This window comes from Cupressus sempervirens, chromosome 1, assembly GCF_028749045.1.
Source record: "Cupressus sempervirens isolate cs-2001-9-10 chromosome 1, ASM2874904v1, whole genome shotgun sequence".
NCBI lineage: Eukaryota > Viridiplantae > Streptophyta > Pinopsida > Cupressales > Cupressaceae > Cupressus > Cupressus sempervirens.
In genome coordinates, this window is record NC_143118.1 from 415,228,611 (window position 1) to 415,241,625 (window position 13,015).

Below are 13,015 nucleotides of genomic sequence, written 5' to 3' on the forward strand. Positions count from 1 at the left end.
TGATATTTGCAAGCCCTGGCTTCACAATTTTACTTTTGCTCTTCAAGCTCTGATACCGTGACGAATTTTCAAAATACCTTGCAATTATGTCCTACATCTAAGTAGTATTAGGACATATCAGTAGGTATTTTGAAAATTCTTCAGAAATGTTCCCCAACCATCATTGATTTGCCCAAAATTAAAAAATTTCTTTGGGACAGTAATTTTAGGAAACACCACGAAATAGTAGGGGACAGATAGACATCCTTGGGAATATTACGATAATAGATAGTTTCTATATCTATTTAATGTTCATCTATTGTAAATAGTACAATCTTTCTAATATTTAGATAGCTGTTTGTTATTTGTTAGCTAGAATAAAAATGTTTCTATTCTTGACGACTAGTTCCTAAGGAAACATCGTCTATTCATTTGTATATATCGATCATTTGATCTCTACTAATATCAATCATGCTTTTTAGCAATTACTTCCTGTAATATGGTATCAAAGCATAAACTTCAATTTTTTTCAAAAAAATTATAATTTTCCACAAAAATTATATGAGCAAAATTTTTTGAAATTATTTCTGCAAATCAATCTGGAAGATTTATCTGTAAATCCGCTATTTTTCCAACAAATATTTGAGTTTTTTCGAACGAGTTGGTTCCATTTTTAATTTGTAGATTCTTGGTGAGTTTTGTGAGAGCTCAACTAGGTTGTCATCCCTTTTTTTGGGTGCCTTGATTTTTGTGCCTCTTTTTTGAGCCAACGAAAATAGAATTTGATAGCAAATTCCTTCTGGGATTTTTTGAGCTCTCTTTTGGGTACCTCTTCATTTTTTGGGTCTTCCAACATTTTGCCTCAAAGTATGTGCCTTCATACAATTTCACGTTTTCACCAAAACATGTGCCATGGCATCATTGACAAATATTTTGCTCGAGGGAAATAAAAAATTCAATGGTCGGAATTATGGGCTTGGAAATAATAGATGCTGACCATCTTCCAATATCTTAGCATCGATTAGGTAGTCCTGGGTAGTACAACTCGTCCTGCTCAAGCTTGTCCTGATGAAACTGCCTATGATCAGTATAATTAGGAGGTAGTGATGCTTCTCAAATTATCAACAACTGATGAACAACTCCTTGAGTTCCCATTCGACAAAATAGCTATTGAGATATGGGAGCACCCAACTACATGACTTTTTCAAGAACACTATTTTCTATTGTGATGGATGAGCGAAAATCACTCTAGGAATTAATAGGATTTAGGAAATTCGTGACCAATTGCTTGCCATTGGACACAAGATGGAGGAAGAGAACATTGTGGTAATCACTCTCAAAAGTTTTCCCAAGTCCTACAAGCATTTTATCGAGACTCTTAACATCACTTCTACTGGTGTGGACCTCAAGTTCACATATCTCTGCGCACTTCTGCTTCTGTAAGATCGATGAAAACAACAATTCAGTAGCAGTTTCGTCTCCACCTCCACAAAGCAAGCCTTTGCTGCTAAATCCTTTCAGAAGGATAAGGGCAAGTCTCCTTTACATCAATCTTCTTAGTAGAAGTCCTCTTCTTTAGCATCAAAAGGCTCTAAGAAAAAGAACATTCAATGCAACTATTGCCACAAGTATGGTCACATCAGAAACACTTAGCTGCCTTTTCTAAGCAATTTCGTTCGTAGCCCAAAGCAAATAGTGCAAAGCATGCTGAGCAAACAAAATCTGCCTTTTAAGCCTTCATGGGTAAAAGACTTGCAGATCATGTCAAGTTGTCTGTTTCTTACATTGATATAGGTGCTTCTTGTCATTTCACCCACTGCAGAGATAGGTTTATTGACTACTAACCTTATACAGATTCAATTATTTTTGGTGGAGGGGAAGAGTAGACTGTTGTCAGCAAAGGAAAAATTCAAATTCAATCTACTGAGAGGAACCTCATTTTCCTCGATGTGTACTACGTCCCAAGGATGAAAGTAAATCTACTCTTAGTTAGTCAGTTGTTGTGACACTCTCCACAGTTGGATGTCACCTTCAGTTCACATCTTTGCATTATTACTAATAGGGAGACTCAATTCGTTGTTGCAGTTGGCCTTGAGGATCATGGTCTTTTTAGACTTGTTGATTCTAGTGATTCTTAGGACTTAGCTATGGCTGCTTGTCAGTCTTTTGTTAGTGCACTTTGGCATCAACGGTATGGGCACTTAAATGTGCATTATCTCTCCCAGCCTACTTGGGAATAGCTTGTCCTTTGATTGCTAGAGATTCAGATACATCAGCTTGGAGTTTGTGATGCATTTGAGGTTGGGAAGCAACATTGCACACTTTTCAAAAGTGGTGATTCATGACAGGCTTCTCAGGTACTTCAGCTTGTTCATGTCGATATTTGCGACCTTATGACCACTCCTGTTCTTGGGTTCAGGTATTCTTTGTTGTTTGTTGATGATTTCAGTAGAAAGATGTGGGCCTATTTTTAAAAAAAAGAAATCACAAGTGTTTGCTATATTTCAAAAATTTAAACCTCTAGTTGAAACAGAGTTTGGGAGATCTATTATTGCTTTCAGGTCAAATAATGGGAGGGATTTTATTCTAAAGAACTCTCTAGTTTCTGTGATATTCATGACATCAACCACTAGCTAACCACACTCCACACACCACAATAGAATAGTGTAGTTAAACATTGGAACAAAACAATCATTGAGATGTCTAGATCTATGCTCGAGTACAAACATGTTTTGAAGAAGTTTTGGGTAGAAGCAGTTCACATTGTAGTCTACCTTTTGAACCGGTCATCCATTATGGCGGTCAAAGGCAAGACTTTGGAAGAGGCTTAGTTAGGTCGCAAGCCTAGAATTAATCACTTGAAGGTTTTCGGCTCTTTTGCCCATGTTTGGATCCCTAATGCATTACACACCAAGTTGGATGCCAAGAGTAAAAAACTCATGCTTGTTGGATACGATAGTCTTCAGAAAGCCTACAACTTGATTGATAGTGAGACATTTCGTCTCTTGTAAAGTCGTGATGTAGTCTTTGATGAGCAACGAGGACCATTCATGCATGTTTCTCTTATATCTAATCTAATAGATCAAACTATGAAGGCTCATGATTTGGGAGTTCGATTTCCATTAGGTCCCCTGATTGGAGGGCTCCAACACCCCTAGTAGCTCCGGCAATACCAATGATTCCTGTATAGACACATTTGACTTCTCTTGTAGGATCACCTAGATATGCAGATGCTTCACTTGATTTTGATCTAGACATCTCTAGTGAGGAACTTGAACTCCTCTAATGATGAACTTGACCATAGAACACCTTTTGATACTAATGTGGGTCCTTTTCGGCCTAAGTGGTGGGCTAAGACGTTGATCTTTGAGACGATGAGAGAACTGCTTGGAGAAAGAGCAAACCCAGAGAGACACTCAATAATGCTCTCATGACCAACATTCATAGTGTGTTTGAACCTTAGACATACTCCGAGGCTAAAGGAATTCCAAAGTGGGAACATGCCATGAAATTTGAACACCAAAGCTTGCTGAAGAATCATACTTGGGTCCTTTTTGATCTTCCATTAGGGAAGAAACCTATTGGCTGCAAATGGGTCTACAGAATAAAATACAAGTTTGATGGTACTTTGGATAAGTACAAAGCTCGTTTAGTTGCAAAGGGCTTTTCTCAACGTCAAGGTATTGTTTACAAGGAGACCTTTTCTTTTACAGTAAAGATGAGCACAATCAAATTAGTCGTAGCCATGGCAACACAGTTTGGTTGGAAGGTCCATCAAATGGATGTCAAGAGTGCTTTCCTGAATGGTGAGCTACAAGAAGAGGTCTACATGGTGCAACCTCTTGGTTTCAAGTTTGTTGGTAAGGAACGTTAGGTTCTTAGATTGGTGAATGCTTTCCATGGTTTGAAGTAGGCCCCTAGGGCATGGTACATGAAAATTGATAAGTACCTCAATAATCAAGTCTTCCAGAGGAGTTCGTCAGACTCAAATTTGTACATTAAGACTATTGACAATGACATCATTGTGATATTGTTATCAGGATTTAACTGTGTAGTTTTTGAGTCAAACTCTATGATCCATGCACCATGAGTAGTGATTCACACATGAATCCATCTCTCATAAGAATAAATGGAACACTTAGCACTCATTGGATCAAGGTGATGCTCACAGAGGTGAAGCACCGAGACTTTCTAGGAGTTCACCCATCCCAATACTATTGCAGCTCGAGCGTGCTTAACTACGAAGTTTCCTCCATGGTTAAACCCACTCTGCTTGCAACCTCATTTGAAAAACCTTCACCAAATGTTGTGCCTCATGAACCATTCATTAGAAAGCCCCTTAAGCTCATCAATTGGTAAGGAGGTATTTTCCATAGCAAGTCAAATTGTGATATTGCTATCAGGTTATTTATCCTTCTGGTCATTTATGTGGATGATTTTGATCATAATTGGTAGTTTGTCATCTTTGATTCAGGGAATCAAACAGAGTTTATGCTAGTCTTTTGATATGATTGACCTTGGGCTTATGCATTATTGCATAGGTGTTGAGGTTTGGCAACAAGTTTTTTGGTATCTTCCTTTCTCAGTCCAAATATGCTAGGGCTTTATTAAACAGGCTTCATATGCTGGATTGCAAGCTTGGATCTGCAACCATGGAGTAAGGTTTGAAGTTATTTGCCATCTAATGCTCCTCTAGTTGATGATACTACATACAGGCAACTAGTAGGCAACCTCATCTACCTCTCTACTACTAGACCCGCTATCGGTTTCATAGTCAACTACATCTCATGCTTTATGATAGCTCCCGAGGCTGATCATTGGATTGTAGCAAAGCGTGTGCTTTGTTATGTGAAGGGCACTACTAAGTATGGATTTCTTTACTCTCAGAGACCTAATCCTAGACTCAGTGGGTGAACATAATTAGATTTGGCAAGTTTTGTTGACTATAAAAAGTCAACTTCTGGATATGTGTTTAGTTTGGGTTCCGATGTCGTCACATGGACGAATAAGAAGCAACAAGTAGTTTCTCTCTCCTCTATAGAGGCCAAATAGATAGGGATAGTTGATGCAGGTTGTGAAGTTGTTTGGCTTCATTGGATGTTTGGGGACATGCAAATGTCACTAGCAGGCATTATCACCAAGCCACTTGGTCCAGATAAGTTTGTCAAATTCAAAGGACAGCTTGGTGTAGTGGATAGATTAATCGTGAAGGGAGTGTATTATGATAATAGATAGTTTTTATATCTGTTTAATGATTATCTATTGTAATCTATTGTAAATATTAGAATCTTTCTTATATTTAATTAGCTGTTAGTTATCTGTTTGCTAGAATAAAGTGTTTCTATTCTTGACAACTATTTCCTAAGGAATCACCGTCTATTCATTTGTTTATATTGATCATTTGATCTCTGTTAATATCAATCAAGTTTTTAACCAATTACTTCCCGCGATAGGGAAACTCTATGCATTCCCTAGCCATCTTGGGGTTTGCTAGTTGTCACTTAGGCCGTCATTTTTTTTACAGATTACATACACAGATCAGATATATTTATTTTTCAGACTAGATGTACTTATCTTAATTTGAATGAATGCCTGGAAATTTGATTCAAAAACATGATTTTAAAATGTATTGTTTTCAACTTTTCTGGTGCAACTTAGTTCACGTGATGTTCCAAACATAACTGTATTTGATCTTTGCACGACTGACTCTATGTGATTCCGTAAAAGTGACTTACTTTCTGGCCACAATTGAACTGATAAACAGCCCATATTATTTTATGTGATTGTACACCACTAGAAATCATGACTGAACTGCTGTTCATTGGGTCTTAATTTTTCCTTTGCAATATGGAGTTCTCTTCGCCTGCAAATATTCTAGTTTATTAAAGGTTGGGGTCATCTTCTTCCACACTGTTCTTTCATTACATGGCAATAAGTGCTTTTCCCTTTTATCTGTGCTATATAAAATTTGATTATGAATGCTCAACTTGGCAAATAACGAGTCATGGAACAAATCTTAAAACTGAAGTCACAAGGTTTTAATTTGTGTTTGTGTTTGACAACAGGAAAATTTGGATGAAGTACGCAATCAGAAAATAATTGAAAAGAAAATTTTGTTATTAAATTTACTTTATATTATTAGTTTTAAATTAAGTTTCTGGATGTGCACCGCCCCCGCCCCTGCATCCTGTTGCTGATGCATTTGGGTCCAGATGTGCGGGGTGATGTGTCTGGATGCACTGTGGATGAGCACCTGGACAGCATTCGGCCATTCGTCTCTCTCGTTGACATAAAAAACACATTTTAGTGCGCAGCAGTCCAAAAGAAGGGCAAGGGGGCTTGGATTCAAACAATTTTTTGAGCTGCCAAAACCAATTCAATTTCCAGCTCATCTTAGTTTTTGCATTATGGAGCATTGCTGCTATGCTAGGTAAGCTCATGGGTGGTGCCAAGATGTCTTCTAGTTTGGTTTACGTTGCATTAGCATATGACATAATTTTGTGTGTCGTTAATTGCATTGAATATTTTTGGCACCTGTGTTTACGTGTAAAATTTGATCTCTCTAAATTTAAATTACATTGATAAAACTGGGAATGAAGAAAATAAAATTTCTGTAAGCATAAGAACAAAATAGTAAAAATAGCTACAAACGAGTGAGAACAAAGCAATATGAATAGCTAGAAAAGAGTGAAAACAAAACAACAAAGAACTTATAAAGTGACTCAAGATACTCTCAGGAATGGTATGTGTTGTGCGTTACCATCCCAGGTGGCATCGATGTTTTTCTTCATTACCTGTTCAATCCCCACATGGGATCATACAAATACAGAGAAGAAGTGCTAGAGAGGTGCAAATAATCAATTGATATAGAATAGCGACAAAAGTGGTGATTTGTAGAGCGACAATGTACTTGTTTTTGAATAGAAGGAAAGGTTGTGACTACTTATGAGCTTTTCATAAATGGTCAAGGCCCTAGTTTGATCTTTTGACCCTCACAAGTAGTCAATGGACCAAGGAACACTGGACTTGTGTGCGCACTTATTTGTTGTGCATATAAGACAAAGTAATAATGTAAATGAAAATAGAACAATATTATTGTATAAATTGGTATCCCTATGCATGGAGGAGATTTTGGAGATGTAGAAATTTAAAGATGCCAAGGAAACAAAAGAATAACAAAGCAATACAGGAAAGATTTTTTTTTGCCTCTTCTAGGATTTTAATCAAGTTACCGTTTCAGATTTGGGTTTGAAATGCGTTCAGTTTTTTTTTGAGGTGGGTTTGGATTTGTTTTGGGTTCGTCTGTACAAAATATGTGTTTACATTTACATATGTATATGTATATATATGCAGCAACAAATAAGTTCATGCACCAGTATGCTAATATTAAAGCAACATAGTAAAATACAACACCATATATATATAAACTTTTTAGTCCAAACAACATAACAAAATGGAAAAATACACCTCTATATCAATGTTTTAGTTCAAAATTAAAGATGTCAATATTAACAATCAACCATCACCAATCAAATATCATAAAAAATCATCAAACATGTCATCGTTGTCCCACTGTGGCAAATTAGAAGCACAAATAGTGCCACTGACATCAATATTAGCAATTCAACCTAAGAAACAACCTTAGTATGACCAGGTAGCTCGTGATCATCATCATCATCAATTGCAAGTGCATCAAGGCGAGCAATCGGATCTTCCAACTCCATATGCTTGGGTTCAACATCCCAGTGTTTTGCCTCCCCTTATTTTGTAGGTATTTTCTTTGTGTGCTATGAGCCTCAAGTTTGAATGCACATAGACCAAGTCTTCTCCCTTTTTGGAATGTAGTCTATTGTGTTTTATTGAGTGGATGAAGGAGTATGTGATCTAGTTCTCTGCTCAATGAGGATGAACTAGCAACCTATCAAGATTTTCAATTTTGAAATCAGAGAGTTAAGAGTTTTAAATAAATTTAAAAAAAATGTAAATTCAATATTCATCAACAAGAATTTAGAAATTAAAATTATAAGGGTTAAGAACTTGTGATAAACTTTTGATGGCAATAGGTTGTAGGTGTTGTTACATTTCTCCGTGGAAGTACCACCATTTAGGAGCAATGCCATTGGTCTTTACTTGAAGATCGTCATGACTACAATAATTGGTGCTTGGGAAACTCATGAATTTAGTCCTTAGGCTTTATGTGATTAGAATAGAATCTATGAAGGGCTGCTTTGTACCCATGAGCACCTTTAGGATTCTTGCGTGGGGAAACTTTAGTGGTACTTTCCTCAAGGACTGACTGACTATAGTACTCGGGGCTCAATGCAAAAGCAAGGAGATTGAAAGTGTTATTCAATTGTTCCCATCTCTTCACCATGATTTTTTGCAGTTCCTTGAAGTATGTTTCGTCAGAATCTTGCCTTTTGTCATTTATGATTATTTGAATATCTTCCATCATGGAGTCTATTCCAACATATACCTCACCCAAGCAAGGCTGATTTAGGTCAGTATATCAGATCATGCTCAATATTGGCTTAGTGAATCTCAGGAGGTACTCAATACGAACCCACAAAGAGTCATCTACTATCACTGTCTTGACTCTTATTGGAAGCTTCCCTTGTACTACTGAATTGCCTCCACATGCTCCAATTAACACTGATTACCATTCTAGACAATACCTCTTTAAAATCCTCACAAGGCATCTCAAAACTGTAGTATTGGAGGCAAAACAAGTCTCAACAACCTATTTCAAATTCAAAACAATAATAAATTAAAATAAAAATTAAAAAACATAGAGTGACAAACTTACAAAGTCTAAAACAAATTATAATTTGAAATAATTTATCTTACCTTCAAGAGTTCCAATCTCAAGAATTGCCTAAAAGTGGCTTGCATAATATGGCTGTTTGTGATGAACATTTAGATCTCCATGACATCTTTATACATTTTTTTGATCCACTCAATTGTATTGCCATTTTTTTGCAGCATTAGGTTGAGTAAGCGGACAGCACAAGTTGTCCGAAAAATATGTCGGAAAAATATGTTTGAAATGCTCCTTGACCAATAACCTAACAACCCTACAATTTTTGGCATTGGCAGTTATTACTATTAAGATAATATCTTATACTTTCTATAATAGTCAACTACTTGTCTGTAGTCCGTCTTTCAGTTTAGATAGGAATGTTTCCTATCCTGTCTCTTTTTTCTTCAGTCCAGATAGGAATGTTTCCTATCCTGTCTCTAGTTTTGTTTCTAATTCCGTCTTCAGTCTACGTTGTTTCTAAAAAGAAACAACGTCCTTGTAATTCTTTATAAGGAACACATTTGTTCCTCTGTTAATTAATTAATCATCCGGAAATCCGTTAATCTGCCAATTCTTCTTGAATCTTGTAACATGTTATCAGAGCGAAGTTTTTTTTTTGAAAATAATAATTTCTTTTCAGAAATTATCAGTAGCTATTTTCGAAATTAAGTATCCGTGATATTTTGCTTCAAACTGGGTTTTTCCATTCGGAGAAATCTCACTGTAAATCGAGAGCAGGGTTTCCGTTTTCTGTGAGAAATTCATAGAACTCCTGGTTTTTGGCTAGGGCTTGTGAGACCAGTAAAGGGTGTTTTTTCTGCAAATCACGGCTCTACAATTTCTCTGGTCGGCTTGTGTTTTGCTTGGTTCGTGGTTCGAATGTGCCAACTTTCGGCTGCAGTCTACAAGCCTTGAAGTCGTGCGTTTTTTGGCCGTTTTTCTTGCAGCCGGGCTTTAGCTTTCATGCGCCTGTAACAGCGAAATTATTACAATAATAGATAAGACGTCTATTATTAGTTAATGGTTATCTTGTAAATATCTTTAGCTTTAGTTTGCTTTCTCTGGAATAGAATGTTTCTATTCTTTACGATCGTTTCCTAAGGAAACATCGTCTCATTCTTTTGTATAAATTGACCTCTCGGTCTCTGTTATTAACAAGCAAGTATTTACCAATTACCTTGTAATATGGTATCAGAGCTAAATACTTAAATTTTTTCGGAAAAATTTATAATTTCTTCTTGAAATTATTTGTTTAAATTTTTCCAAAATTATTTCAGATAATTTCTCCAAAACCCACCTAGGGTTTTTCTGCTTGGAGAAATTCCCGAATTACGGGTCTACAAATCGCGTGGAAATCGTGGCCATTTTTTGGAGACTCGCGTTTTTGGGGTGAAAATCTGCATGTTTCTATATCAAATCTTCATGCTCTTAGCCGTCTCAGTCTGTCATCGTGCTCTGGGAAGCAGATTCGACCATTTTTCATTAAGAAATCTGAAGTTTTTTCAAGCTTTTTTCAGCTAGGGCCTTTTTTTTCGAAACCCTAATTTTTGGGGTCGAAATTTTTTTTTGTTTGCAGATTCTTGGTGGGTTTTTCGAGAGCTCAACTGGGTTGTCGTCCGTTTTTTCTGGGTGCCTCGATTTTTGTGCCTCAATTTTCGAGCCAGCGGATTCAGAAAACGACAGCAGATTCCTTTTGGGTTTTTCGAGCTCTCTTTTGGGTCATTCTCTAATTTTTCTGGGTCTTCCGTATTTTTGCCTCGAAGAACGTGCCTTCACAGATTTTCACAGTTTTTCATTGAAAAACGTGCCATGGCATCTCTGACAAATATTCTGCTCGAGCATAATTCCAAATTCAATGGTCACAATTATGGAACCTGGAAGCAACGCATCATCGCAATCTTCGAATATCGAAACACCGATCAACTTGTTCTGGGTGTTAAGCAGCGTCCGACTTTTCTAGGTCCTGATCAAGATACATGGGATCTGAACAATCGAGAGGCAGTAATGCTTCTCAAACTCTCCGTAGCTGATGACCAGCTTTCTCAGATTCCATCCGGCAAGACAGCGGCCGAAATCTGGACACATCTAAAAGGTCTTCATGAGACTTCCGACAAGAGCAGAGCCTTCTTTCTGAAAAACACTCTGTTTTCTATTGTCATGGATGAGCGCACCTTGCTCCAGGCACACCTGAATCGGATTCAGGAAATCCGTGATCAGTTACTTGCCATCGGTCGCAAGATGGAGGAAGAGGATATTGTGGTAATCACTCTTCGGAGTTTACCAAATTCCTATGAGCATTTTATCGAGACTCTCAACATCACATCTACTGGTGTTGATCTAAAGTTCACTGATCTCTGCACCCTGCTACTTCAGCAAGATCGGTGGAAACAACAGTTCGGTAGCAGCTCCAGTTCCACCTCCACTGAGCAAGCCTTTGCTGCAAAATCCTTTCAGAAGGATAAGGGCAAGTTTCGGCAACCATCTCAGCAGAAGTCTTCTGCTCCAGCATCCGATGGTACCAAAAAGAAGAACATTCAATGCAACTATTGCCACAAGTATGGTCACATGAAGGTTGCATGTCGGAAACGCTTAGCTGCCCAGTTTAAGCAATCAGGTTCGCAACCCAAAGCGAACAATGCAGAGCACACTGAGCAGGTGGAATCTGCCTTTTATGCCTTCATGGCTAAAAGACCCGCAGATCATGTACAGTCATCTGCCTGGTACATTGATTCAGGTGCCTCTCGACATTTCACTCACCGCAGAGACTGGTTTACTGACTACCAGCCTTATTCAGATTCTGTTATCTTTGGTGGTGGAGAAGAGTACACGGTTGTTGATAAAGGCAACATTCAAATTCAGTCTGTTGGGAGGAAGCTCATATTCCTTGATGTGTACTATGTTCCAGGGATGGAACTAAATCTACTCTCGGTCAGTCAGTTGCTGCGACATTCTCCACACTTGGCAGTCACCTTCAGTTCACATCAGTGCACCATCACTGATCGGGCGACTAAGTCTACTATTGCAGTTGGTCTTGAGGATCATGGTCTTTTCAGACTTACTGATTGCTATGGTTGCTCGGCGATCTTCCATCAGCACACTTTGGCATCAGCGATATGGGCACTTAAATGTGCATTATCTCTCACAACTTGCTCGGGATGAGCTTGTTCTTGGTTTGCCAGAGATTCAAACCCAACACCTTGGAGTTTGTGACGCATGTCAGGCTGGGAAGCAACATCGCACACCTTTCCCCAGTGGCGATTCTTGGCGAGCTTCTCAAGTACTTCAGCTTGTTCATGCTGATATCTGCGGCCCTATGGCCACTCCTTCTGTTCTTGGATACAGGTATTTTCTGTTGTTTGTAGATGATTTCAGTAGAAAAATGTGGGTGTATTTCCTTAAAAAGAAATCCGATGCATTTATTGTATTTCAGAAGTTTAAACCCTTAGTTGAAAAAGAGTCTGGGAAATCTATTATTACTCTTAGATCAGACAATGGGGGGGAATTTTGTTCTAATGTTTTCTCCAGCTTCTTGGATACACATGGCATCCAACGCCAGTTCACCACACCCCACACGCCACAACAGAACAGTGTAGTTGAACGTCGGAACAGGACAATCACCGAGATGGCTCGTTCCATGCTCGAACACAGACATGTTCCGAAGCGTTTTTGGGCAGAAGCAGTTAACACTGCAGTTTATCTGTTGAACTGGTCACCCACAGTGGCGGTCAAAGGTAAAACTCCGGAAGAGGCCTGGTCAGGTCGCAAGCCCAGAATCAGTCACCTGAAGGTTTTTGGCTCTCTTACTTTTGTTTGGATCCCTGATGCTTCACGCACCAAGTTAGATGCCAAGAGTCAGAAACTGATGCTTGCTGGATATAGTAGTCTTCACAAAGCCTACCGCCTTATTGATGTTGAGACATCTCGTCTCATATACAGCCGCGATGTAGTCTTTGATGAGCAGCGAGGACCATTCATGCCTGTTTCTCCTGTTCCTGATCCAGCAGACCAGCCTATGCAGGTTCATGATTTGGGAGTTCGGCTTCCATTAGGTCCACCTGATGGGAGGGCTCCAGTAGCTCCTACAGCTCCAGTCCTGCCAGTGATACCCGTACAGCCACCTCCGGCTTCTCCTGCAGGATCACCTCGTTTTGAAGATGCTTCACCTGAGTTTGATCCAAATTCTTCTGATCAGGATCATGCTGATCAAGCATCTCTTAGTACTACTGTTGGTCATTC

The 13,015-nt window shown here is 38.5% G+C and overlaps 1 protein-coding gene across 1 annotated transcript in view; it reads left to right on the plus strand.

Moving 5' to 3' along the window:
• LOC149578056 (uncharacterized) overlaps positions 1–13,015 on the plus strand; it is a 50,229-nt gene that overhangs the window by 20,965 nt on the left and 16,249 nt on the right. The gene's annotated exons all lie outside the window — the stretch shown is intronic.